This window comes from Haemaphysalis longicornis, unplaced genomic scaffold, assembly GCF_048455015.1.
Source record: "Haemaphysalis longicornis isolate Haplotype H1 unplaced genomic scaffold, Haemaphysalis longicornis Haplotype H1 scaffold_137, whole genome shotgun sequence".
NCBI lineage: Eukaryota > Metazoa > Arthropoda > Arachnida > Ixodida > Ixodidae > Haemaphysalis > Haemaphysalis longicornis.
This window is the reverse complement of record NW_027526242.1, coordinates 43030-68896: the sequence shown is the minus strand read 5'-3', so window position 1 is coordinate 68896 and position 25867 is coordinate 43030. Positions and strand designations below refer to the sequence as shown.

Genomic DNA, 25867 nt, shown 5'->3' with positions numbered 1-25867 from the left:
TCTTCGAGCTCCATTGGGGTTATGGCATTCAGTCAGGCGAATACGTCCAAGCAGGTAAGGTTAAAAATGTAGTGTTAACAGCATGAGATCGTCCATGCCTTTTCAGTACCTAATTACTCTAGCCGGTCTCAGCGGCTTGAGGCAATGTTATTCCTTTCGAATTCCATTTATCTGGGCCATGCGCCTCATTAGCAACCCTTGAAACTCTTCGTCTAAGCTCAAACCATTTGCAGAATTACTACAGCCGGGAGCCGATAGCTTGAAACAGTATACTTTTGATAGCGTGTTATCGATGATGTTCCCAGAATACGATAAACAGTTGTTTTTGCGACGATATATATATAGTGGTATTAGGTGTGTATCATTCACTCTCTATAAAACACCAGAGTTTGTATGCTTACCTGACAAAAATAAAACATCCTCTGGTGGTCCCATCAAACCTACGGAGAGAAACGTAGAGGTAGTTTTATCATTCAATTCACCTGTGAATTCTGGAAGTTTTGTTAATTCCCTGAAAGGCCTACAATTTCAGCTAGAACATTACGATGCAGGACTTGTTGGAGGCGATCTCCCACCCAGTTCGCTCTATTTGTGGGAGAGCTGCGTTAGTAGTTATTTATAGCGGTTATAAAAGTTCATTGAGCTTTCTCGAAATTCTTAAACTTACTTGGATAAATAGTTTTAATCGGCATAAATGGGGATCACTAAGCTCACATGCCGAACTGTTTCGGTGTCTGCGCTTGTGTCGTGTGGTGGTGTAGGCCCGAGCTAGCACATCAGGATGGCCAGGTTCCACGGTCTAAACCTTCGAAAGACGCTCATCTCTATTTTCTTCTAGCCGATGCATGGCCGGGCTACAGCGGTGGCGTCCACAGCAGTAGCCCTGCCGTGGCAGACGCTGCTTCGTTCTGAACGCCGTCCCCGCGAATTCCAGATAATGGCTGGCAGAATCCCTGGTCTCACTCTATGTAGATTCACGTGTGTGAATTCAAGTGACGTTGCATGTGCAATTGTTGTGGGTGTCATTTGAAGCTTTGCTTTCCAATAACCTTCATAGCGTGGATGGGAGCCTTTTTTGGCAGGATTACTTGATCAAAGAAGTTTGCATCTCAGATTGTAGGCAACCTTGCGGCTGTAGCCGCATGCTTGGCTACAGCCGCAAGTACTTTTACTTGCGTACGAATTTTACTTATCCCTAAATTATCCCGTTTGGTCATTTTCAAACATACAGGCGCAATTAAAAGCCGCACCGGACACTGGTCCGAAGAGCTCACTAAATAATTCAAACGGTAGTAGCTATTACGGCTCTTTCTTTGGCCTTTTTGTCCTCGCGCTAGCAAACATCAACCATCATCATTGGTGGTGGTTTTCGAGGTAATTCTGCGTCTTAAATTTCCTCTGGCAATGCCGGTTTAGTGTTCGTGGTTTCTCGCCGAAGACCTGTGGGAATCACGACGACATAGACGAATCGCGCGTGAAAGCCCCGACACCGGTGGTGCTGCCGCCGAGCGGCTTTGGTGCCCAACAGCTGGAGGGACAGACCTTTGTTCTACCCTATCTGAGCCTTGTCTCGCCGCCACATTACCAAGGTGTACCTATTATTCTTTGCGCTCGGATTCGTCATTTAGTTGCGAATAAAATATTGTATGAGAAGTCTAGATGCTTGTGATTGAACTCTTTGTGTACGTTGTCACGTAAAATTTTACAATCGCAGTGAGAGTTCTGAAATATCATCCAGCTAAAATGTTTTTCAGATATAAACCTATAGCTCAGTTTTTCCCTAACACAACGTGTTATATGAATTTACAGAAGAAATTTCAGGTTGCGGGAAATAAATACCCTGCAAATATTTTAATGCTAGAGAATTCCCGGAACCTATATATTTGCTCCTTTTTATAAATATACTAAAAAGGCTCAAATTATTTTAGGTACAAAGCATAACTAATTGTGAAAATGAATTAAACAAGCGAAGCACGCTCTAGAATTCATTATGAATCCAGAATTGTTGTGAGTAACGGGCGAACTAGGATGTATTATTTCTGATATATAATTTCTGCTGTCTAACATTTATAACCAAGTGATTGAACATTCAGATACATGCGCTTGAAACACACGCGAATGAGTATGCATGAATGTTTGAAACTTGGACCTCCTTAAATCACATCGCAAGACAAATACGAGTCATTGCTCTAGTTGCTATGGCCACCGCATGTTCTCCGTGAAGGGCTACCGCTATTCCGACTGGTCCTATTTCTGCTCCCAGCCGCACTGGCACTGCTAGACCTTACTCTTGTCAGTATCTCTAAATTACATTTTGATGCTTGTAAGGTCATTCCGAGCATTTGTTTCAGGCCACAAAATGCTTCCTATTTGAAGGTATTAGCTTAGCATAAATTGTGTGCGCAATTTTTGCAAATAGTTCCGGTTTTTTCAGCTTGGCTTCTTGAGGAAGCCACAGAAATTTGCCAAGCTGCGTGCATTTCGATCATATTTCAATTTTGCTGTGCTGCAGCTTTGATGAAAATAAACCTTCCTGTTAGCGGTTATAAGAGTTCAGTTATAGTATTTACGGAAGCCTTAATTCCACACGAATCGAAGTTCGTCTACGGATTACCAAAAGGTTTCAAGGCCGTGGTGTAAAAAAAACGTCTCTGTATGACAAAACCTTTTAGGGGTAATACTTTATAGGTAGATGCTAAGGGTCTGCATTGCCCTGAAAGTCAATCTTTTCAACACTTCCGGGCTCAGAGCTTAGTTTTCTTCTGTTAGTTTACTGTGATTGCGAATACGACTACACAAAAACATTTTTTTTATTTATTTATCTTATTTATTTATTTATTTATTTATTTATTTATTTATTTATTTATTTATTTATTTTTTTTTTATGCATTTGTTTATTTATTTACACCTACAGCGCCGACATGGAATTATTGTAGGGGGGTAGAAATCTTGATGCTTAAAGCAAACACCAAAGGGCAACAACACTTAGAAATACAATGGTGGAGCATAATATACAACTGGTACATGTTACATCACAAAATCATCAATGGCAGTGCGAAAATCGGATACGCAAATACTTAACTGGGAAGAGCATTCTAATCTTCAGTCGTTTTAGGAAGAAATGAGCATGTAAAGACATCAATGCGGCAGTGATACGGTGTGATTTTTCTTCGGTTATCTCGTCTAGCAGTGGTGTAATGAGGTTCTTTCATATCAATGTTTTTGTTAGTTCTTCTCTTATCACTTAGAATGTTAAATAAAAATTTTAACTGCATTACTTTCCTACGTGCTGCCAAAGTTTTTCATCTAAGTCCGTCAACAATACTCGAGCTTGTGACAGTGAAATCGGAATTGGCTGTGGAAAAGCATGCTGCTCGTTTTTGGACGCGCTCTAACTTATCAATATTCTTATTATAAATGGATCCCATGGTTGCCAAGAGCACACTCGTAATGTTAGGGACGTACAACGTTTCCTTCAAACCAGTAGGGGCGTGCCTAAAGTTCCTCTGAAAAAAATACATCTTGGACGCTTACGCCGCAACTGTGTCCACGTGCGTAGACCCATTCATAGTCGAAGAAAATGTGGCACCCAACTTCATCGCAAATTTGCAAGGCGGTTTTATTTATACGGTATGAAGTTACTAACTTATTTATCTTTGTAGATTTTACATGGTAGCACTTTTCATATTCAATGACATTTTCTATTTATCACTCCATTTATCCATTTATCCATTTATCGATATTCCACTTATGTTGCTCCATTCCCGACAAAGATGCACGTAACACCACGAATACAGTTGAAGCTTTTATTTGTCGGCCAGTATACATACACTAAATACTACACATACCATTTCATTTCTCGGAATGTGTTCCGTCGAAAAAAATTCACAGCATATCCACGGGGTGAATGATGATGAGTGGGGAAGCTCCTGAGGGGAAATCATCGGTAAAACCGTGACTCTTCAGTGAAAGTTCGCCCACTACATCTGTGTCCGAACGTAACGTCTAGAAAGTATCGCTTAAACCGCGCGTCGGCACCTTGGGGCTGAGCTCGCCTGATGCGTTTTGCAGACGCCTCACGAGCTCTCACTGCATCGGGGTCTGCCTGCCGATACGCGCGCTTTCTCGCCGCTTCCCGTTCTCTGACGTTTTGGAGATCCTCTTCGCGCCGCAGCCGTGCCGCTTCGCGTACGGCAGGGTCCTCGCGCCGTTGCCGTGACGATTGGGCCTCTCGTTCTCGAACGCTGGGATCTTGGCGGCGTCGTCGCGCAGCCAGACGACACGCTTCGGCCTCCCGCTCTCATACGGCAGGATCTTGGCGGCGGCCGCCTTGCCCGCTCACCGCTCTGCAGCCTTATCCATCGGGCGACTCCGAGCGCGCGCCAACAGCGAACGGATTTTATTACAACGCTCCCCGCCATCTAGTAAACAATCCAAGAACTAAACTAGAGGTAGCCACGCCATCTAGTAAACAATCCAAGAACTAAACTAGAGGTGGCTACATACATACGTCGAGGATGGACAGACCCACGCCTTAAGGAGCTTCGCCCCTAAAAGTTCAGCAAGCTTGTTAGTGTTGCTTTAAAGCATAGAGATGGATAACCTCGTAGCACTTTTACTGACTGCAGAGTCTTTTTGAGAAGTTTCGTGTCTAATAAAGCCCCGTCTGCATTTTATATGGTCGGCACGCCACACATACTCGACAATAGTTGATCCTAAGCTCAAACGAGCTTTCTGACGTAGCTTCTAAGAAGATATTAGTCCAGGTAAGACATGTTTTTACATACCATATATGCATTTCTTACAATATTTGGGTCGTTCCTTTTATCATTCTACAGTTTCATCGTTGCTAGCACCAAAGCAGGTGGACTGTCAGAAATTTTATTTTTTCACTTGAATACGCGTCCGTCCGCGCAGTCAAGCAAGCAAGAAAAGTACAAACGTGTAAAATTTGGATTAAAAAGCATAATTGTAGGAGCATCACGCCGTGCGTTCCTTTATGCAATTATTTACTTTACACTTTCTCAACTCCTTTGGGAAATGTCTCTTTGAAATTTCGGTTCTCTGATTCTTGTTTTCCAAACACACCCGTTGAATTAATCGCTGACCAAACCCATTATGGGCAGTTTTACTGCACCCCGATTGCCTCTGAGAGTCGGCCCGTGATTGCGCGTTTTCAAAGGGGTCTTTAGTGTATATTGTAAGGGATGAATACACGTAGCAGCTGTATCAGGTACATTAAGCGGTGGAGTCTTACACTGCTGATGAAGGCAGAGCCGCCGACATACGCTAGCCAAATCCACAGTCGAGCATCGTGTTCGTCCTCAACCCTCCGGCCCGGTAAACTCCGTGGATCACACTCGGCCTCCACTGCTTCCTTCCACCGAAGTATAAGAGACACTACCCTCACTATTTATAGAATTGCCAAAACAAGCCCACACATAGCATCAACCACTAATGCAGTGAACCTGACCGCTAAGCACATTTTCCGGCACCCTATTAAAAAATTCCCCGTCACCTTCCTGTCCATATGTTGTATTATCTTGTTTCGGGTATCCTTAGCTGTTTGTTGTACGTCTAACGTTGCACAACCCACCTGAATCATATCCAACGTTCTCTTGCGGCGTCATCCAACCTAATGAATGGAAAGAGAACCAACATCAGTTCGGGACTCACGTTCAAAACGCTTCATTTTCGTTCATTATGGTACCACAGTGGTTCAACCTACGAAATGAAGGTGCCGCACTAGCAGGCGGCAATATCCCCCAATGCTTGATTTCCCCTGGAAACGTTACTTCTCCCCAAATTACAAACTGAAGCCTTGGCGCCCCGCGGAGCACAAAAGGTTAGCGTGAGACACAGAGCACCCGTCATGGACACCAATCAGTGTCTTACCTGCCGAGCTATATTGCAATGAGTGTGAAAATCTTTGGGGCTAAATTTTGGTTTCAATAAGAGGAACTGGACATATTATCTACAGTTTTACACTGCCCTCCTAAAAATGCATTTGTACTGCGCCTGCCCTTGTACGTTCGGTCCATCGCCTGGTTTTTCTGTTGCATTTTGTGGTTGCCTACGATTGGGTTCCAATTAGCTAACACAATTGTATTAGATATGAACTCTGGCCTCTCCGTATCAAAACGGCGCTAATCAGTAAGGCATATGTAACGCGTGGTGGCCATAAAGAAAGTCTAAGAATGCACCCAATTGTAAATAACACTAGTATCCATTAGGTGACGCAGCAGAGTAAGAAGGCATGGTATGACTCCTGGCGTAGCAGGAGCAAAGATAGGAAAAATTGAGCGAGTAGTAGCGTGTCTTCAGTGTCTCTGTGGACATGACCACAGTGTCTTCGTGGACATGTCCGCAAAGACGTTGAGAAAGAACAACATATTAATTTTGTAAGTTGTATCACTGCCGCCGTTATTTGTGCAGAAATTTTCCGTTCAAACTAAAATACCCAAGCTTGTGAGTTTCGGTATTTGAATAAGGCTCATATACCGGATTCAGGACGTCTTTAGATTTATAATTTTTATAGAGCCTTTTTCTTTCGAATGATTAGAAATCGATTAAATATGAAAGTATGAGCCAGGTAACATCGACACTATAAATCTGAGAGGGAGCACAGGCATGTTGAAGGTTAGAGATATCAATGTTATGTTTGCCCTTTGACAGGAACAGCGGTAATGGCCGACATACACACACAATCGTGTAGAAGAAATGTTTACGCGACAACCTAAATCCCGGAGGAGGCCCAGTGATGATGGAAAGTACGGTACTCCTCTAAGCGCTGTGAGAAACCATTTTCTTGTGGGACTTGGAGGCATATAGCACGGGTGGACAGAAATATCACCCGCGTACTCCGCGATAACAACATGCTCTCGATATCCGGCCTTCTCGTATGCGTACATGTAGGCACACTTGCACAAGTCTGACGTAATTCCTTTGAAAGTTCATAATCGTATACAACTGGATGCCTTTGAGGTTACGGCAAGCACTCGTGTGTCGCAATTGCACTCTGGTGATACGAAATTCCGTTAGGACACAAATAGCGCGTGTATAGTAGCAAGTAGTTCGGTGCTTTTGCTCCTCGCGTTGTTGAAAGAGCGGCGGGATACTGTCAAGCTATCTTCACCTAATTCATACTTTACCCTTTCCCTCCCGTATCTGATAAAATAAACGTTTCTATCAACGGTAATAACAGCTCTAGTTCATTTCACCATGAACGTTTTATTACGCCGTAAATCAAAGTTTCTATTGAGTGACAAAATGTTGCAATGATTTTTTAAATACAGAAATCTATCACAATAATACATAACAATTAGACACTCAGGATGCGGATGGTCCCCAACCGCCAATATTTTTACCTGTGGTGACTTCAAAGCCCCATCCTGGCTCTGAAATTTTTCATGTATTGCGAATCTGCTATACGAACAAAAATTTGGTAACGAAAATTATTCTCGACGAAATGATTTGGCTACAGCTTGCTTCAGCTGAGGTGGCACAGTGTATTTCGACCTTGTTTTTGCAAAGTACTGAAACTCCTGGACCTTCACGAAAAGAAATAATTATGCTAGGAAGCAAATATAAGTTATTCCCCATTTGCCAAGCTTCCCCAAGCAACCTTATGTTTGTGAAGGCAGCATTTATCAAAATACGCCTGTTAGAGAAATGTGCTACAGGCAGATAAATATTTCTGCTTACAAGTATTTTTTCGAAAATAGATAAAAGAGCACCTCAAGCGGTACAGCAACGGTTTGTGCAAGACGTGAACGATGGGAAGCTTGGGAAGCTTGGGAACGATGGGAACCATTCGACAACAATTTTGACGGGACGAAGAAAGCAGATTGTTACCGCAAACAGAGCTTAGTGCCTCGGCTACCTTAACAAGCGGTTATCTGAGCTCACACTTTAACCCATTTTTTCAGAGCGCCACTCTACGTGATGACTGAAAGGTTAGGAATGTATTCCTGTGCAGATGACTGTTAACGTTCATTGCGTGTTCAACTACCAACCTGCACCATGACATCAACACCTAGAAAACTTCTAGAGCATGTAATTTATTTTCGTTTTGTTACAACTTCAAGTCTCTTTCACTTTTCTATGCATAATTTTTTTGTAAATATTCCCGTGTAAGCAAAAATCTGGCTTTTATTAATTGCTTCTAGAATAATAGGTAAGTTATATCTCATTACCTGCACCTTTATTTATTTCACTATAGCGTTTGGAATTGTATCTCGCAAATTACTGGTTTCTGGAATACGTAAACTTAATAGTACCTCAAATGTTCAGCAATAGAGTGAGTCCTCTGTAAACATTCGCACGCAGTGTGTAAGTATAATCACCATGATTATAATTTATCTCGTGCACCCTCAGCCGTGCCCCACGAATATCTACTTGGCACTCTCGTTTTATGTTACAGTAACGATCCTTTTATGCCGTTGATTCTCCTATCATGCCCCTCTCGGTCGGCTTAAACTTTACGACAAATTGTTTAACGAATGTGACATTTCTGCCTCAATAACAGAATTGCTTGGTATGTCCCGAGGGTAATGAATCTAAACTTAAACTAATAAATATTTCATTTGACCCCACTGTATACTGGTAGCGAAATATTAAGAGCAGAATTAATGTTTTTGAGAAGTTATGATAACTAATGGCCCACGTCGGCGTTTCGTTACCGCATGCACGCAGCAAAAACCATGGCTTCGTTGTCCCCTCGACAATATTTTAGACCTATTCTAACAACTTTCATAACGTAGCCTGCAGGATGTAATGTTCTATATAGTTTTTATTTTGGGTTATTTTCAATAAGCGTTTGTGCTGTACTCAGGTTCTACGTTTTATTTGTTTACAGTTTGTGCACTGCTATTGCCAAAGGAGATGAGTTTTGTTGGAATAATTTTTTTTTAGATTGAACCCCTGTTGCGTATTGAAACAATCGAGAAAGCTCCGAATATACAAGTTCGACTATAAAAATCTCGGTGATCAAAGTAATACGCCGCTCATTTCTTTTTTGATGTGCTAATTACTTCTGCGAATTTAAGCTCGTTCGGCACTGCTCTTGCTTTAAAATACATCACTGGGATGCATTCCGAACACACATTGTTCATTCCTGTCCGGTGACCAAATCCAGTATTGGAGATTTTTCTACAGTTCACTGCCGATTGGCTCCGAACGGGTGCTGGTTATTGTGCTTTTTTGATGATTCAATCTTTTTACGAAGAAATACGAGTAACTGTTGCATTATGTTATTTATTACACGGTCGATGGGTATATTGCTGATCTAGGCAGAGCCGCCAATGCACGCTAGCAAAGTACAAAGCCGATTGTCTTCTTGGTCGCCTTTTTTTCAGGTTGTTTCAAGGACGAAGACGACCACCGGTAACAACTCCCGTCGTGATAGGCTGATGGGCGAACGGGCTGCAGGAGACTTGCCTACATTCTGACGGTGGCTCGACTTGTTTAATGCATGGCGAGTAGAGGAAAGCGGTGGTACAGGAGGCACCACAGTGCAGTTCGTGCAGCATTACAATTCTAACTGCCACAGAAACGTTCTTAACGAAGCCTGAGCACTCACTGACTCAAGTCGAAAGGGATAACCTATTTAAAGTCCCCAATGGAACGGTCAAAAGAAGCGGTTACACGTTCGTTGAAAGAGCAGTGAAATAAACCCAGAGGCGCTCTAGCAGAGACGGAAACTGGGGGGCTGCGATACCGCGAGTAGACACCACCGCAAGCCCGTGCATGCGCAATGCGCAAGGAGATTCTATCCGCCCTGTATTTTTGATGTCGCATGAGCGCCGTAGCATGTGCGGACTTGCACTGTTTAGTCCGGGAAGTGTTCTTCACAAGAGACGTCTGACGTCTGAAGCATAGGCAGACGGCAAGCCGCGTTATGACCTGATAAAGCCTACGTCAGCTGGCACACTAGAGTCGTTTCGTAACAAGGCCTGATGAATCTTTTGAAATATACCTGGCTCCGACGCATTAAAAATGCATAGCATTTTTTGCAGAGTACCCCCCCAGCCAGGACAATTTAAAGCCCTGCATTTCGACAAACGCGCAGAATTCGACAAAGGAGAGATTAAGTCGGTTACTTTTTTCATCAATAAATGTCATGCCAATAGGTTCAGTATAATCTGTACATTTTTCTATCACCTGAATTACCACATGGCTGCGATCAAATCTTGAGTATTCTTGCCCAAACTTGGCCTGCAGGCGGGGCTATTGAAAGCTATGCTGTTGCTTATGGGTTCAGTACTACCTTGGTAAGCCCCGTGTATAAAACTGAGAGAAGGTCAGTGGGTAGTTAATCCTAAGATGTATAGTATCGCCCTTCTTCTGAATCAGAAATAAGTTGCCCTTTTGTAAGAGTATGGGCATCTTTAAATCCACAGCTTTGGGGAAATGGGCGTGCAAGCATCTGTAGAAAAATATCTCCTCCCTCCCATCAAAAATACGTGGTTATGCTGTCACACTTACAGCTTTTGCTTCTTTTGTGCTCTTGAATGCAATTTCTTCGTCCCCTTTACTTACTATTGGGAAATAGAGATAAGCATGCAGGCATTGAATTTCCCCTCGTCCAAAGTCGCTGGCGTATAGCCTGGAGTACCATTGTTCCGCTATCTCTATTAGCCCGTCAATATAGTGCTTAATATTACCCTGTTTCCAAAAGCAGTCTTCTTTTGCGTTGCTTTTAAGCTTCCTTATCTCCGCACCGTTTTCTCGATCATGGTTACGTTGTACGAACCAATGCCGTTAGTTTTACTTCTGTTACTTCGACACATCGGTCGGTTAAATTTTGATGATCCAACAGTGGTAATTGATCCTGCTTATCCTACAATTGCAAGTTATTACGTTTTGCAGTAAGTGCGTCCTTTTCTGTTATAGTCTGTGCGTTTCATTTCTATTTGCTGCTTCTACTATAGCTGCTGCCCACTCTGGGAATAACGTCGTTTGGTTGTCGTTGAGCATGTCCGCGCTGTTCATGTCAACAACATTCGAAAGAGCGAATTTGGGTATTTCAACCTACTGCGTCATTTCTCTGACTCCGTGGTAGATTTGAACTGTTTGCTAACTCTGCTCTCTTCCTTTTGAGATCAACAAATGCTGCCTCTAATTGTCTATGAACATTACTAAGAATATTTCCTAGCCGCTTATGGTTCTTTACAGTACTTGGTTGGCGCTTTGAATAAAGCTGATTTGTTTTATCATGCCGTTTCGACTTTTCCAATTCAATTTTCTATTCTTTTGTTTGCAGAAGCATGTGTGTATAACCCTCAGTCTATTTTTCCCGGCGGTTTCAACCAGTGTATCTACAGCGCTGCTGTGAGTGCCTATTCGAAGGTCTCACGCTGGCCTTTCTTCTATTTGATTCCCACCTACTCTTGCATTTACGTATTCCACCAAAATCTATACCTGTGTTCTCTTCTTCATTGCCGATTTGATGGCCTCGTAGAAACTGCGTCAGCCTTATCATTGTGGCCAGCTGTTGGCGCATACGCTTGCACTATCTTCACCCCGTACCGCTCGTTTAACTTGGTCACGACTGAGACTGTTTCGTTGAAGCTGAAACGTTCGTCCACGTTCCCTGCTAATCCGGCGTGAAATAATCAAGCAGCATGCCACTTCTTTTATTGCGGTACTCGGTCAAACAGAATATGCCCTCTACTCAACTGACTGAAGCGCCCTCTATATCTTCGAACTTCGCTCAGTCCTATGAAATACGCGTTAACGTAAGGGAGCGGCTCTAATAGCCCTGCTAAGCGTCCCCCCCCCCCCCTAGGCCGAGGTCGCGCGTTGAATATTCCAGGGACAAGTTCCACAAGTCACCTGTTCTGACCCAAAAATTCTTACGGCCGCTGCTGTATCTCTGGCTTTACCGAAGCGGTGGTAGAATGAATTACAGCTTCTAGGCACGGAGGGAGTGTTACGGTGCGAGGACATACGAGGTTGCAAGACTGATTTTATGTAACTCACCAGATGCATATGCAACGTCCTCTTGCGGTTGAATCCTTCCTGCTGAGATGGAAACAGAGATAACTTCGATACGTGGCTCATGTGCAAAACTTTGAAATTACATTCATTATGGTGACGCGGCATACCGTACGTTATAAAGGTGCGGCCCAGAAAGTGATTCGCACCTCAATGTCCCCTATTCTTAGCAGAGTCGGGTTAGTTCGCGGGAAAATCCCACGGCGACAGTAACCCTGCAACCGGTGAACCACATAACTTTGGCGTTAAACAGAAAGCCGCTAGCATCGAAACCTGCCAGTGCCTCACCTTTTAAGCATTCTTTGAAAATAAGAAGCAACCGGCGCACCACATAACATTGGCGTTAAACAGAAGGACGCGTGCATCGTCACCAGTCAGTGTCTCACCTAATAATCATTCTTCGAAGTGAAGCAGGTTTAGGGTGACAAAATAATCTACGATACCGAAGAAACACTCAAGATAGGATTTACAGTTTTACAACTGAGCTGCATTTGTCAACCCAATCAGAGATTTTTGGATGTCGCCGTCTCAAAACTGGCTCATAAATGACTTTAAACGCAATGAAAATCAGAAGCACTTGACGGACTACTACAGCGCTTCTTGTAGACGTCGCCTTCACGGTATGGGGTTTTTTACGCTTGCCGGCCGCTTACATAGGGTTCCATCTAGCACGCACCCATTTGTTGCTGAGTAAATATTCCGTTCCTTCTAAAGTAATCCCATGGAAACTAGTAAGGCATATAATGGAAAGGAAAGGCTAATAATCCATTCAGTTGTCCATAAACCTCGTGGAGGGGCAGATCAGTAAAACATGCGCATACTCTGCGTATCAAGAGGCTAGCAACGAAGCACACGGCGAGTTGATGCGAAGGTCGTGTCCGGGAGCACCAAGTAAGAAGCGGGCATGACAGTAAGGATGGTGCTGCCAGGTTTACAATGCGCCGGGGAGGAGCAAGAACCACAACAGTAAATTGGTACACTGCAAGGTTGCCTGGGCTGACGATCGCTCAGAGGGTCGCTCTAGACAGAAGTCGCATAGTCGAAATTTTGGGAGTACATTCCTATTATGACGAGGGAGCTCAATTAGACTATATTTTTTGCAACAGCCCTGAGGAATTTAAAACAAACCAAATTTACGCTGTAGACATGAGGCTTCAGCAGTATGTGCAGGTAACTACCGCTCCTCTTTCCGCCTCCAAACTCTCAGGTTATTTTTCTCCTTTTCTTTGAGCAACCCCCCCCCCCCCTACAGCCCTCCCAACAAACAGGTGCAAAATCAAAACATCATAGTTTTTATCCTGCGATTTTCAACCCGTTACATATATCAATGCCTCTCTTTCCTCCCACTCCTACCTGTTTCAACAAACATAATGACTACAGTGAAGGTGCGTTCAATTTAATTCAGCTTTCCTGCGTTCGCATAGCTCACGCGGTATCTGTTGGGACACCCTGCCGCTTTTTGCGTAACCTCACACCTTCCGTTTGATCCCTTGTTATTTAGTATGATTACCTACCCTTCATTTCTCCAAGTCTAACCCATACACCCTTTACCTCCGTCTTTGTAACTCCAATGTTTCACACACCCGAGGTTTGCTCATTGCAATGTGTCCATACAACGCGCGGAATTTTTTGCAACCACAGGCCTCTTGTTAAAGCACGTAATATTGGCTATTATTACTCACCTCTTTTCTCTCCACCTACCCAACTCACGCACTCCCCTACCCTGTCTCGACTCACATGATGAGTACAGTAGAGGTTTCTTCGATTCAATTTATTTTTCCGCGTTCGCATAGCTCGAGCACGCCGCTTGCTGTTAACACACGACTGCCGTCCATGTGGTTTGCTTTAAGGCCGTAATGATAGTTATGTGTGACACCTGCTAAGATAAAGCTTCGCATGTCATGTAGCCATTTAAACCCCCCCACCACCGTTCAATTTGTTGTGTGATAGTTCTAATAAAACACGTGCAGTGGCAGTTTTTACACCACACGTCTCCGGTAACAACCCATGTATTGACAGGAGGCAGAAATTACTAATGATGCACAACTCTACAATGGCCTAATTAGTTATTACAAGTAACGAATAACTCAAAATGTTTTATCCCCACAAGCTATCCACCCGGGTATCGTCAGGTGCTACCGTTATGGCCGGAGGAAGGGCAAAAAGAAAACACCAGAGGCGGGAATCCGAGGGGGGTGGATCAGTGGATACGTGCCGGAAGAGATGCAGCTTCATATTAGGTCGCTATTTTCAGCAAAGCAAGACGACACGCGGTCAATTATTCTAACCTCCTTAAGGCTTTAATAAAAATAAAGAGTAATTGAGCCTATTGGTGGTGCTAGGAATCTACACCCGAAATAACAAGTTTCAAGTTTCCAGGTCAAGCATTTCAGGCTGAATCTTGATATCACACTTTAGACATTTCCCATTTGGTGAAGGGTTTAATTTACGAATACCGCACACCCTGGTACACGTTTCATGGGACAGAAATTTTGTGGCATTTGTATGCTACACTTTCGCAGAAACGAAAATTGAGATAAATCAATCAGCTTAGCACTTATCAAGAAAATAGTAAAAACGGCTGATGTACTTGAAATCCTAATAAATCTCATCCACGTTTGCTGAGGCAAACTTTTTATACATTCCTACTGGTTACTCATACCAGACAAAGAGTTTCATACGTGAAAGGGACTGCGGTGTAACAAAAGTAATAAAACATACTCTACATTTTTAAATGCAGCCATACTGATACAAAACAACAAAAATGTACACCCGAAATGTCAAGCTTCAACTACGACAAGTTTGGCGGGTGGTATTACCTGTTGGGCCTGTTCGAAGAGTTCGAGGTGTAATTTCGTGAAATCCTCCTTGCCCGTTTATCGGCTTCCTGGTGCCTATCTTCTACAGTGTTTCAGTGTTCTTTTGTGAGTAACATTACAAAGCAGAAACAATATCTTTACCTGACTGGCTGGGTTTATATTTGCCAAACCGTAAAAACATGCAATAATGCCGAAATGCATACCTCGTACTATAGTGCTTTCTTGAAGTTTATGCGAGCGACATATATAAAAAATACTTCGGTATCTCAACGGGCGGGCGAGATAATCACAAGTCCAAAGAAATGAATTCCCTCAATTTCCTGTAGCGAACGTGATATTTTCACATATACATTCTTAGTACTACCCCAAGCAATGACAGAAATGAACTCCCAAAGTTTCGAGCCTCTAAGGGTTAGCAGTTTGGCTGGGCTCTACTGCGTCACTCAATTTGTCAGTCACCCATACCGTCATGATTTGAAGCGCAACAAAAACACACGGACGAAGAACACTGTAGACGAGACAGGCGCAAACGTCCAAATACTTTTATTCGGCTACGCATGTGTTTATATCCCTAGGAAAAAAGACGGCGAGAAAGAAGGAGCGTGCACATACACAGACGATAACAAAAACAGATATGTCTACAGCACTTTTTTTCAGAAAAACCATTTCGCTACTATACAGAGCAATCGAGGTATCACTTATACACTCATTCGCCCTCTCCCTGATATAAAACTCTTTGGCTAATTCCCTGGCAGCCCTGTTCTTGCTTTTGTTCACTATTCTTATATCTTCAAACCGTGGCTCACAACCGCAGGCACGAGAATGGGGGGGCAAATGTGCTCCATTATTTTTTCCAAGGGACAGTTCATGTTCCCTGGCTCTCTCGTTGACGCACCGGCCCGTTTGGCAAACGTAAGACCTTCCGCATGAAAGCGGGATTTCATATACACCACCGACTGCACAGTCGACATAGCGATTTGCGTGTTTTTCCCACTTTCCTTCTTCCTGCGTTCACCGGATATGCGCGGCCACAGGCGCGCACGTTTACACGGGGCAGAGAACGCAAGGTTGATCCCGTATCTTTCGGCGACCTTCTTCATCTTGTGGGACACTCTGTGCATGTGCGGCATGACATCTGTTTTCTGCGCACGGGAGGTATCTTTGCGTTCTCTGCCGCGTGTAAACTTCCGCACCTGAGCTCGCACATATCGGGTGAACGCAGGAAGAAGGAATGTGGGAAAAAACACGCAAATCGCTATGCCGACTGTGCAGTCGGTGTTGTATATGAAATCCCGCAATCTTGCGGAAAGTCTTACGTTGGCCAAACGGGCCGGTGCGTCAACGAGAGAGCCAGGGAACATGAATTGTCCCTTGGAAAAGATAATGGAGCACATTTGCCCACCCATTCTCGTGCCTGCGGTTGTGAGCCACGGTTTGAAGATATAAGAATACTGACCAAATGCAAGAACAGGGCTGTGAGGGAATTAGCCGATGCGTTTTTTATCAGGGAGAGGGCGAATGACTGTATAAGTGATACTTCGATTACTCTGTATAGTAGCGAAATGGTTTTTCTGAAAAAAGTGCCGTCGACATATCTGGTTTTGTTATCAACTGTGTATGTGCACGCTCCTTTTTTTTCTTTCTTGCCGTCTGTTTCCTAGGGATATAAGCACATGCGTAGCCGAATAAAAGTAGTTGGAAGTTAGCGCCTGTCTCGTCTGCACTGTTCTTCGTCCGTGTGTTTTCGTTGCGCTTCATATCGTGGCATCTATTCAGCAACTAGCCCAGCAAGAAGTTCTTCTCAGCCACACTATCGGTCGGTCGGGCATTGCAATTTATCGCCAGCTCAGATCCGGCTACCCAGCTCAACCTGGTGACCTGAGCTAGGACGCCCAGTCTAAGCAAAGGAATCCGATACAAGGGATGCCTTTTACGGGGTGAGGCCCATAATATCAGACTCTGCTCGTCAAATAAACATTTATTCTGTCTATTTCTCTATAAATCCGTATAGGTATTTAGGGCTGTTGGAGGACTGGCTCTAGTTGGTACAGTTGATTGAGATTTTTGAGGACTATAGTCTTTCTTGGGTTACCTGAACGAAATTTTTGGTCTGTGGGTCTGTCTGTCTGTCCGTCTGTCTGTGTGTCTGTGTGTCTGTCTGTCTGTCTGTCTGTCTGTGTCTGTTCGCCTGTCTGTCTGTCTGTCTGTCTTGTCTGTCTGTCTGTCTGTCTGTCTGCTATCTCCATGTCTGTCTGTCTGTCTGTCTGTCTGTCTGTCTGTCTGTCTGTCTGTCTGTCTGTCTGTCTGTTCCCCGAATCAGCCAGACGGCCAAAGTGAAACAAGCTCCGCAATGCGTTTGTATACCCATATCCAAATTTAAACGTTCCCGCCGTGGTGGCCGAGTGTCTAGCCGTTGTGGTGCTGTGTCCAAGGGCGTGCATTCAATTTGCGGCCGCAGCGGCAGTTTTTCTGAGGGAGGCGAAAAGCGGAAACACTTGTGTGTTCAAGATTTTGGCGCATGTTAAAGATCCCAAGGTGGTCAAAATTAATCCGGAGACCTCCACTATGGCACGCCTCATCGCCCGTGTAGCGTCTGCGCGTTAATGTCATAATCAATCCATCAAATCCAATCTAAATGTCCAAGTCCGGTGGCATTGGACATGCTTGCCAACATTCTTGAACAAAAACATTACGCAAATGTGAGGCAAGAAATACATAAGTGATAAGTGGCGCAAGTGATAAGTGATAGCAACTTAAATACTACATCCCCTGCAGAAAAACAAATTCACACTTTCGCCTGCGGTCGACCGCGCCACTATAGCTTCTGGTGGCATTTTATGAAATCAAACGGCAACAGTTATAAAAGGTTCAACAAGAGGAGTCCGTGTTCTGCCTGGAACGCATGTGGAGAAGGGCAACGGGGTTCTATAAACGTTGAAGTAAGGCACCTCGATTCACGCGCGTCTCCGCCGAAACAGCGGCGCTGGCATCTAAGCATCCGGCGTGGAGCAGTTGAACGCGGTAAATTTAAATTACCTTATGGAAACCTCTGGCGTGTTTAACTTGGGAGGAACGCGACGTGGGAGGCCCAACATGACTGATGAGCAGGAAAGAGAAGGGAGGCACTTGCTTCGTAAATGTTTACGAAAGACTATCATTCCTCATGGATATTTGGAACACTTACGCGGCAATTTCTTTGATATGAAACCCAAATGTACATTTCTTGCCCTAGAGGTCACAGCTGTAAATATGCCCTTAGAGGTCATAGCTGTAAATAAGCGTTATGGTGTGAGCATGCTGACTCACACCATAACGCTTCGTTGGAAAGCCGCCATTTTTTTTCTGATTTCCATTTAGTTCAACGGAACATTCCTTAAAGGGACACTGAAGTGATTTGTAAACAATGCGGGATTACGAGCGCAAATTGTAGTCCGGAGTCCCTAGGCCCTGTTTCGACCACTCTGAGCGCGTTTACGCGAATTGATTTAGTAGAAAAATCAATTCGGAAATGCTGTCCTCCTCTCTGTACGCTCGCCCATTTTCTGTGGCGTTTTCGTGTGACGTCAGCAGGAGAGGAGCTGGCAAATGGCTGCGCTACTGCACGGCTCGCCGACCTTCCGCGACCGAGTCAGTCGGCCCAGCGTTTAGTCCGCCGTCCGCCGACGGGTCGTCGCAATTCGCTCGATCAGTTGAAACTAAGCCACAACACGTTTGGGAAAGGACGAATGTGCCTTTCTTTACTTCGTTAGTTTGTACACTGTATCTAGCTCCAAGTCAAGGTCACTTCAGACAAGCGCTGCACACGCGCACATACGACGCTTCGCTGACTGGTACGCCAGTAGGAAAATGTAAGGCCTCTTGAAGGGGGAGCAGAGTCAGCGAAGTCAGTATATGTACTAAGGAAAAAAATTCGTACAGCGTAAAACTAGGGTGCGGGAAGCACTTTTTTGCGCTGGGCGAACAAGCCCAGCGGTCAGCAGCACGACTACGCATCTGCGAACGCTTTTCCGTCTACGAAATGCAATTGCTAGACGTGAGCTATTGTGGAAACTCGGGGGACGCTTACTGCACGAGCTTAATACAGCAAATAGTCACCTAAGCTGCTCGAAATACTAAAACTAAATAAAAGTGTAAACTGGTTATACATTATATAGCCTATATTTCCATCATCGGCATCGTCCCTCCCGTAGTCTAGTGGTCTGGAGCGCTATGCATGTTACTCGAATTGTTTTGCCAGTCACAAGTTCGAATCCCCGCGGGTACATGTTTTTTTTTATAAGTTCACTTTTTCGTTTGTCGCCGATGTTTTCTATACTGGGTTCACCTTTTTTGGGACCGCAACGTTCATTGCTCCACGAACTAGTCCACAGAACTCGCGCAGGCTGGTACTGGCGCGCTAGCGAGTTCTCGTTGGCGTGCTGTTGCCATATGCACCGACTGCATGCAGGCAGTGGGCCCAGGCCAGAATCAACAGTACCTTGGACTGGTGCGAACACGCTTTTTACGATACAGGCATGAGTGAGGCAAGCTCCAAATATGGGGGAAAAGCGCATGCATTTGAGCGTCTGCGGAGACGCGGAGGGCGTTCATGCACTGCGTAGGGCTCAGCCAATGAATGCTACGATTACAAGCTGTCCTGGGAGGCTTATCTTATTCATTTTTACAGTCTACAACATGGCAGAAGCGCGGCACTACGATTACTGTGATATTGAGAATGCCCATCCAACGATGCCATCGGATGGCAAACATGTTGTTTTACAGAACCGAAACCGAAATTTGTTTGATTGCTAACCTTGGCCATCGTCCAATCACGGTGCCCCCTCCTCCCAACGTCGCAGCTTGGTTGGTGCGGCCGCCGCAAACCGCGCATGGTAGTTTTTCTTCTTTCGCGCTTTGTAAAATAATTATCGATTAGTCAACCGGATAAACGATGAAAAGTGTGCTAATTTGAGCCAGTCTACGCAGTGCAAGCGAAGACGGGAGCTTGAAAAATTCACTTCAGTGTCCCTTTAAACGCATTAAAGGGCTAGCTGCTACCTTTCAAAGCAACAGTTGCCCTCATATAACCGAGAGTAGGGCGCAGGGCGTTTGAGTGTCCACAGCACAAAGTTCAGAGGGGTGCGGGGCCAATATGACTGTACGAGACCACTGGTGTACCCTCGAGCAGAAGACGCTTCGATTCGTTATAGGTAGAATTGTTTGGGTTTGGGCGAGTTGGTTCATATCGACTTGATAATTCAGCTTGAACGAGTACAGGAGGGCTTAGAAAAAAAAAACACGAACGAAAGCACTGTGTCCGTGTTTTCTTCCTAAGCACTGTAGTTTTCGTTCAAGCGAAATTTTCCAGTCGTTACAAGTCACATTGTTGATCGGGGTTGATACCAGGGGCCGGATCGCGGAGTCGTCGTGTTGGGTGCCAAATCAAAACAGGTCCGGTACCTCTACGGCTGAATAAATTTACGTCCCATGAGCGCTCTGTCCACCTTGGTGCTTTCTGTGGCGTCCCTGCCTGCTTCGCAAAAGCGTTCTATTGGAACCCTATCACTGCGGTCCTTAGAAGTTTTACTTACACAGGTTTAGGTGAAGGATCCGAACGAAAGGCGGGGGCTCCTATATGGGAGTGGCGGAGTTTTTCGTGTTCTCTTGAGACGTGTATGTGTTAAGCTTCGATGAGACATTGAAGTGTACCTTTACCTGCTTAGTAAAGGGTGTGGGGCATTGGAACATTTAGGACGAAATTCCCTAATAAAACATCGCTTCCCAGTAATTCATTTAGTGTTCGGAAATTGGTATGTTAGTCTGTGTACTTTTGGAGTAGCTGATTATTCGTAATTTAGTCATTATGTTTGCCTTGTTGTAAAACCACTAGCAGTATTGTAACAATCACCAGCGTCTACCGCAGGGTTAGGTTTGCCCTCAGATGGACTCTTATTCGTGTGGTACATCCGGTATGGAGCACTCACTTCAGTCAATGTTGTTTTACTTCAGTCAACGTTGTTTTGCCCGTAGCACAAACTGCCGTGCGTTTGTACGTGGGAGGGCGGTGTCTGTTCGAGAGTTACGTTTTGAGGTGCTAAGCCGTAGTCACGCGTCTTCAATGCGATATGGGTATTGTCGATTCAACGTTCATGAGTACTGCTGCTTGAAAACGAAAAGTTTTCTCCCTGGGAAGACATGTTCGAATTTTTAAATCACTTCGCCACCCGGTGCAGTATCCCAGCTACCGCCCTCTCAACAATTTCAATTGGGAGAAAAAAGGTGAAGTTTTGGAAAAGGCGCCCTTTTAGCATAAGTTTGGTTCTTGAAACACGTTTGAACCCCAAAGTGTTATATTCAAACGTGATACTTAAGGTACGTTTGTCAACACGATGGTAAGTGACCTTGGAAGCGCCTGTAGTACCTTAGTTCGTGCGAAAGGAGCAGGCGCAAATCAGGCAGTTTTCACTGTGAAGTAAATATTGGAGGGGTGAGGTCACCGTTACTGATGTCAAGCATTATGGTCTCGTTTCTTCTTCATCCACGCTAGCCTCCACTCAAAAACGCATGTAATGAAAATATAGATTTAACGAGAAAATGCTAGCTTTTGTCAACTTCGTTTACCCAAGTTTACCTGTGCAAACATTGTTTTTTCTGCTCGGGGATAATTTCATGTCCTCCCACTTGCTACTATTGCTAAAATAGTCAGGAGAAATTTTCGGTTTCGAAAAGCATTCATGAGGAATGAGGACCAAGGCTCGCTTTGCTACCGAATGCGCTACTCGCATAAAAGCGCCAGGTTTGGCTTATTTTACATTACAAGTAATGTCGACTAAAACGTTTCATGGCGTAGGGAGTAACACGTCCTTAGTGCAAGATTTAAATAGTATCGACGTGGTTCTGACCAATATTTGGTTAGTTCTGTTAAATGTTTAGTTTTACATTTACTATTCTTGAATGAAGTGCAATTCAAAGAACCTTTTTTGTGAGTTTGATACGGGGCGTAGTATTAGGTGAAGCAAAAAAAAATAGAAATTCAAAGCTGAAGCGTAAAAACTGCGGTGTTAAGCGCAACGGCATCCATCCTTTCCTTCATTATGGGAATTTTTTCACAACCATCCTGAACCTATTTAGTCGGCATTTTTGCCTTGCGATTTGTTTTCCCTCACGCGCCACTCCCTGGTATAGTTTGTTAGGGTTTCGCTCGCTAAACAAACACGTTTTAAGCCTCACTTCAGGCTGAAAACGTTGAAAACGCTTTTATTCTGATTATTAACGGTGTCGATACGAACGGTTCTCTCCGCGTACTTCAATAGTAGTGTTATATTTGGGTTGCATACCCATGCATACGAAGGAGGATCTTGCATAGCTCACCTGGAATATATAAAACAGGCCCTTGTGGATGCATCCAGCCTGGACAGAAGGCATGAAGGTCAATTTCATTACGCGATTCCGGGCCAATTAGCGAACTTTTCGTTAATTAACCCTTTCGGCACTGGCGTCCCATATTTAAGACATCAACTAAAAGATATCTAGCAATTTCAGAAAAAAACCAAATCAGCTAGTTGTCTGGAAAATAGTTCTTCATGGATGGCTCTGTAGGGTCGAGGTCCTAATTTTATCATATGGCTGTAAATCTAAACATACTTGCACTACCAGCCTTATTTTTGTATATGGGCTCATTGTTTTCCAGAATTTATGAAAATAGGCCAACATTTTTTCCACAGTAAATTTAATTTTTATTGCCTCATGACTTAATTTGAGGTCTTGCTTGTATATCACTAATTACATGCATCACACGCGCATTTTTTGTTTGTAAGTTAATAGGGTCCAAATAATAAAGAAAACACACAGAGAAAATTTTTGAGCTCGAAAAAAAAACTTCGGGGTTGAAAGGTTAAATGATAACGGTAGAGATCTAGACGCAACATCAACGCGTGATGCTAGCGACATTCTCCCTACTTTTTTTATATTTGTGAGGGCGTGGGTCTCTTAACTTGTAAATCTCAGGAACAGGCAAAGGCAGCTCCCATGGGTCACCTAATGTTAGTGTTGATCAGACGACCCGTTCATCGCGGCCTCTGAGTGTCGGACGTAATGAGAATTCTTTGAATTGACGTCTTTCTTAATTCTTGGAGAAATGTGCTGTAACTAAAAGTAATCGAGACGGTTTTTCTATGTTGGCCATTGTAGATTTAAATATCTTTAAAAGAAATGTCGACATTTTGAAGGCCGTTTCCTGGCGGCAGAAAATGTACTGGGTAGAATAATAAAGGTTTCTTTATTGTCGGCGTCTTCCTCAAGAAATCTGAGAAAATAAATGTATGTACGTTTTTTATTCAAGAAATGTCTGAAGCCGTGTACACTTGTCACAGTGTTCACTTACTCTTCGGGAAGAACGGTATTTTCGCTCAAAGTAAAATACTTTTTTGTAAGAGATCATAACCTGCGAGTTTTTGCTCAAAAGCTTTCAAAATGAAGTGCCAAGCATACCAACCTTAAAAACCTCAACAGTTTTTACATACCTTCCTGCGCTAGTGTTTCGTGACGGGTGATAGCCAACCACGCAACCATGCTTAGTAGCGCACTGCGGGGCATCTTGTCGCGTCTTTGAATGTTTGACTTTCGGTTATTCCTGAAATAAAAGTACTTCTGTAATCGACACTTCAGTTAAAAGACATAAAGAGAAATTAAAATTCATAAAGTGAGTGCTCAGTTCCTTTTCGAAGGGCGTCATGCGGCGGTGACGTCGTTTCTGCATCTAACTGCGTAAGAAAATGTTTCTCCTGTCCATGTCAACCTTTAAGGTGGACAACTTCTTTTACTATTGGCTCTGGTTCATTTATTGTCTGGAACTTCGAGCAGATATCCTAAAGTATAGATCAAAAACATCCCCCGATATTGAGTTTGCTTGGCCCAACGTGACTAGCACGTAGACTATGAGTCCACTGAGCCTAACGCTAACTTTGAACCAAACTGATTATGTTAGGGGTAATGTGTGGGTTCGTATGAATTTAAAAGGTGCTTTTAAATGGCGGTTAGCATGTATATGAAGAGCTTTGGCACGGACGTTAAAGCGCTTGTCGATGCTGCCATGCGTTCTGAAAAATCAGCCGCTGTTTTTAAGGCGATTGTCGTGATGGCCTTACGCAATACTTTTCAGCCATAATCGGTTTCAAACATAGCACCTCGGATGGACCTATTCTTCATAGACTTCTTCAAGCTTCAAGGACACAGCTTTGCGGCTATAGGTGCTGGGTAATAGAGTCTCTAGCAAACAATTTTCTTTTCGTGATAAGCTAGCAATTTCTGCTTTATGAGCAATCTGGGGATGAGCGGACATACGTGTGCTATTGTTTTTTGAGTGAGGGACCAAGTATGTGCGAATGTATCTCTATTGGCTTGATGTTTTCTTTTCTTCAGTCATCTGTGCACCTTTTAGCTGTCGCATATTCTGCCGGGATATGCATGAAGTGGGCAAACTCGAATAAATACGTATCTAGAATCATTTTTGTTTCAAGAACACGCATACCATCTCTCACCTGGTATGTATGGAAAGCTTTTTCAGTCCTGAAGCATTCACGTAGGAGCTCCAAAAAGCGGTCAAACTCTCTGAAGCTATCGAAACAGCTATATAGAAAAGGAGAAGCTGAGTTTTCTTTCTGTATCGTTCACTCACTCTGTCACGGCGCTGTGACCACAAGCGCTTTGAACAAAATCATAGCTGGCCACAGACATGAATGATGGCTGTCTTTTCCATGCGGTGCTTCTGCTTTTTGAGAAACAACAAAATTTACCAGATAAATAAGTGAATACAATTTTAAAAGGAGCACTGTCCATTTGTTAACAAAACTGCGCTGCGTGTGCTGATAAGAATTTGTGCGTCTTGCTTTGCGAAGAAAAATATTTCGCAATGTCGAAACCTGCAAAATGCTTCCTCCAGTTATGTCGCGACAAAACCCGCACGTCCCAGAAGAAAGGAAGCACTTTCTCGAACATAGAAGCAATTGTTTCACTCACAGCTGGCACAAAAACGCGCTGTGAGGGGATCAAATCGTCTCTGTTAAGGTGACTCCTTTCCGAAATACACTAAGCTGTTGCTACGGTGGTCAACTAACCCAAGTTGTAATGTTAACCGAGCGAAGTATTCGAAGGAACGCACGCTTACCCAACAAAATAGAGAATAAAATAAAATAGACACATTGTTAGTTTGGCATCTCAGCTTCATTGCTACTCCTTCATTATTTCACATCGTTTCAACACTAAAACTATCATGTTCAACCAAACAATCAAATGTTCATGGTAAAATAACGTGAAATTCTTTTCAAAAAACTTTGTATTGGTAGGTTATTTAAAAATTAATATTTTTACACAAACCAAATGAGAAGCGAATTGACACCTAAAAAAATTCGTGCAGCTTGCCCTAAAGTTGCAACGCTAGAGAAACAGCAGAATTGGCAGCCGCTATCACATCGCCGAAGTCCGTGTTATTGCGTCAGCATTAGTAGCAGCAGCCCACTAGGTCGGCAGCAGGACGGAGAGCTCTCCCATCGACCTCCAACCGCTCCTATTCCACGCCCCTCGAGCCAATTGTTTGCCTCCGAATTTTATTTTGTCGTGCCTCTATCGAGTAATTGGTCTTCCTTTTTTTCTTGACGGGTCTCTAGGTGTCTACTCTGTCACCCTGGTAGTCCAACGATCGTAATTTCGCCTAATAACTTGGCCAGACAAATCCATTTTAAGTGTGAATACACTTTATAAGCGACCCCAAACCATCCACCGCCGGCGGCGGCGTCGGCGTCCGCAGTGCTCCTCTATAAAGAAACAGCATCCGGCGCCAGGTTTCGATCCGCGGACTTTGCGGCCGCAGCGCGACGCTCTACCGATCAAGCCACGGACGCGACGGTGATATCAGTGTTGACGCGCCTTATATCTTTAACGCATTCAAACTACGTCGTCAGCGGCGTGCGTTGGCGACTCAGCGGCGTTATAGCGGCTTGATAACTGCGTGGTGTACACGTGATACTACAAACCCGATGGAAGAGATGGAAGAGAAGGCGGCGAGGCGGTGGGCT

At 44.1% G+C, this 25867-nt stretch overlaps 1 long non-coding RNA gene across 2 annotated transcripts; it reads right to left on the bottom strand.

Annotated features, from left to right (window-relative positions):
• Positions 1 to 401: 401 nt before the first annotated feature.
• Positions 402 to 24533, bottom strand: LOC144164737 (uncharacterized). Of its 2 annotated transcripts, XR_013321228.1 has the most exons (4): positions 24335 to 24533; positions 23318 to 23427; positions 22167 to 22205; positions 402 to 440 (listed from the first exon to the last, which is right to left on the bottom strand). It is a non-coding gene; the product is annotated as an uncharacterized LOC144164737 (long non-coding RNA). The 2 variants fall into 2 exon arrangements; XR_013321227.1 differs by lacking the exon at positions 23318 to 23427.
• Positions 24534 to 25867: the final 1334 nt, after the last annotated feature.